The 3029-nt window shown below is 42.0% G+C and overlaps 1 pseudogene; it reads right to left on the bottom strand.

The window, feature by feature from the left end:
- Positions 1-1552: 1552 nt before the first annotated feature.
- LOC121033720 (cysteine-rich PDZ-binding protein-like) lies at positions 1553-1873 on the bottom strand (annotated as a pseudogene).
- Between the last annotated feature and the right edge of the window lie 1156 nt (positions 1874-3029).

Below are 3029 nucleotides of genomic sequence, written 5' to 3'. Positions count from 1 at the left end.
AAACAGGCAAGAGCAAAGAGAGCTGGGAATGCTACGAGGTAAGAGAACATGTGCAGGTCTTTAAAAATGAGTGCTGTTATTGCAAACATAAAAGCTACATGCTCCATACAGAAAATTTAGAAAAACAGAATAGAAGAAAATAAACTTACCCAAGTCTTGGCACTTACACTTGAGAACTGTTAATAGTGTGATGCATTTCCTTTCAGATTGTCTGTTTTCCCCATGATTCGGGTCATAGTATATTTACAATGATGAATTTTTCCCTTGCTTATAACATGAAAGGATGAGAATTTCTCCACTGGTGTGATGATTTTCTTTCTTTTTTTTTTTTTTAATTTTTAAATGTTTATTGTTGAGAGAGAGACAGAACATGAGCAGGGGAGGGGCAGAGAGAGGAGGAGACACAGAATCTGAAGCAGGCTCCAGGCTCTGAGCTGTCAGCACAGAGTTTGATGCGGGGCTTGAACTCACAAACCATGAGATCATGACCTGAATCGAAGTCGGCCGCTTAACCGCTTAACCAACAGAGCCACCCAGGTGCCCCTGCTGTGACGATTTCTTAAACACAATTTTATCTTCTGCATTGTATTTCATTATGCTACTGTGCTATAGTTTAACTTCTTTCCTGTTGTTAGGATTAAGAAGGGGTTTTCCCCCCTTTTTCTGATTTTACAGAATTAAAAACAACCCTGCATGGAACTTCTTTGTGCCTTCCGTCTTTTGCCCCTTTGTTCTATGTATTTCTTTTCTTTCTTGGGGAGGAGGGAGGGGAGAAGGTAAAAAAAAAAAAAAGTTTGGTGTTTGCTTCAAAGAGCTTTTCCCAAGAGTGGTGATCCATTTGTATTACATATCATCATGGATGACCACTGTGCTCTGGGCTTTCATGACAGTTTGAATTCAAGGTAACGTGTGTAATATGTTTTTCTGAAATCTGTGTTCATTTGCACCTATGCGGGGTGTTCTGCGTGCTCTTGTTCTCAGATGAAAGGTATTGGAGTTTTGGTTCCAAGAAATACAGTCTGTTTGATTTGGGTCCAGACTAATTACTAAGGACCCATTCAGCAATAATAGTCTCAAGTATTTAAATACTTAGTGAAACTGCAATGAATTGAGGGACTATTGGTTCTAAGAGCTAGGCAACCAACAGGGACTGAGAGAAGAATTTTAAGTTGGACACCAAGTTCAGAGCCAAATGTCAATAATCTCACTTGTGCAATACTTATAAAGTAGAGGATAATAAGAATGATCTGAATAAGTTTAAGTAAGAAGTACATACAGAACAGGGACATCTTATTTTCCATTAAATTTGCCACCTATTCCACTTCAATAAAATGCTTGTAAGGAAAATAACAATTCAAGGCAGAAGACTGTATTGCTGTTGTTCAGAAACTTCCTGAGAGTGAAAGAATGAACACTGATCAACTTCCCTGGTTTAAACTTAACTATTTGTTTTACAACATGCTATTTTGTAACTTGAACATCTATGTTATGCCTTCAAAAGTCCAAGAAGAAAGTAAAAGCTTATAGAAAGACAGAAACTTCACCAATATATCTAGACAGACGTTTTCTGGTAGTTTTTGGTGTCTAAAACCTATTTTCCCCACATCATACGGATGCCCTTTTTGTAGGCACAGCCCTGCCAGGAATGGGAACCTGGGTAGTGCAGAGAACTTTTACAAATTCTCCAAGTGGAGAACTCATTCTTTCTATGTGACTGATTTCTTGCTTTTTTGAAGTCAAGGCTTTATTTTTGTTCAGCTTCTTTTTACCACTTTCTGTAGTATGTGGATGTGCTTGTGTATTTGGATGTGCAAAGACACGTGTCTGGAGTGATAGCAGTATCAAGTTTCTTTTCACATTTTCTGTACACCATTCTTCTGTCGAGGACTCCCTTAGCGGCAGGACCGTGGTCAGGACAATTTCCTTTGAGCAGATTCCCAGGAATGGAACTACTGGGTCTCAGAGAACAAGCCAGGTAGAGTCTTGCTGTATGTTGCCAGGGAAGCTGTCAGGGTCATTGTGATGCCAACTCTCTATGAACCTTTATCGGGTTCTCTGTGTTCTATCAGCTGTGCCTCTCTGCAGGTGGATGGGACGGTCTGTCTGCAGGAAAGCCACTGGAGGGAGGGCTCTGCCAGTCCTTGTGGCAAGACAGTCACATGCACTCACTGCTGCTGTTCAAAATATCTCCATCCATATTCTGACCTCCCACCCCTCAAAATGTTTGTTTACAACTGGACGTTTTTGTTTCTCTCTCTCTCTCTCTCTCTCTCTGTCTCTCTCTCTCTGTCTCAATTATGACTTAACTCCTAAGACTTGGGCAAACACTCCCAGTATCATAAGAGGCTGGCTGGCTGGGCAGCCTGTGCCCCATGATGGTATTTTATTCACCCTCCAGTCTCACTCCATCATTCTTATCAGAGCCATTGCTATGGCAACTGTCCTCCTTCGACCATTAAGTATAGGTAGCAAAGTCCTACGTGCCTAATATGTTTGATATTTCACCTTTCAAAAAATACTTTGGGGAAATTCAAGTTGGCTTGTCAAGTAAAACAAATAAGCTTTTTTATCGTCAACAAGGACTAAGGGTGGCAGCTTTGATAAGAGGGGAAGACTGGACTGGTCACAAACCTAAGACCAGTCATATCCAGCTCCACTTGAGACAAGAAAGGAATGGGAAGCCTCTCAAAGGTTGGTGGAGACTGACTTAGACCCCAGTGTTGGGGGCCCCAACCTAAGATTAGTGCTAAGTTGACATGGGCCTTGGCCCAAACCCAATCTTGGGGACCTTCAGCTGCTACCACTGGAGGATTTTTACCTGCAGACAGCACTTTGGGGGCCCTGGGGTTTTCCCTGCCTTTCAGGTGGCATCACACCACAGTCCTCTCTGGCCCTAGAACCCTTAAAATTTTGTGCACACATGTTGCCTAGCACCCTGAGAGCTTAGCTGAGGTGAATGCGACAGCTCTGAAGGGACCTAATGTTCTCTTCCATTTCTACCATCTGTCCACCATTTACAATAGATTTGC

The sequence above is a fragment of the Herpailurus yagouaroundi genome, unplaced genomic scaffold, assembly GCF_014898765.1.
Source record: "Herpailurus yagouaroundi ecotype Mexico unplaced genomic scaffold, PumYag 159, whole genome shotgun sequence".
Taxonomy (NCBI): domain Eukaryota; kingdom Metazoa; phylum Chordata; class Mammalia; order Carnivora; family Felidae; genus Herpailurus; species Herpailurus yagouaroundi.
The sequence above is the reverse complement of the archived record's forward strand: the minus strand, read 5'-3'. Positions and strand labels throughout refer to the sequence as shown.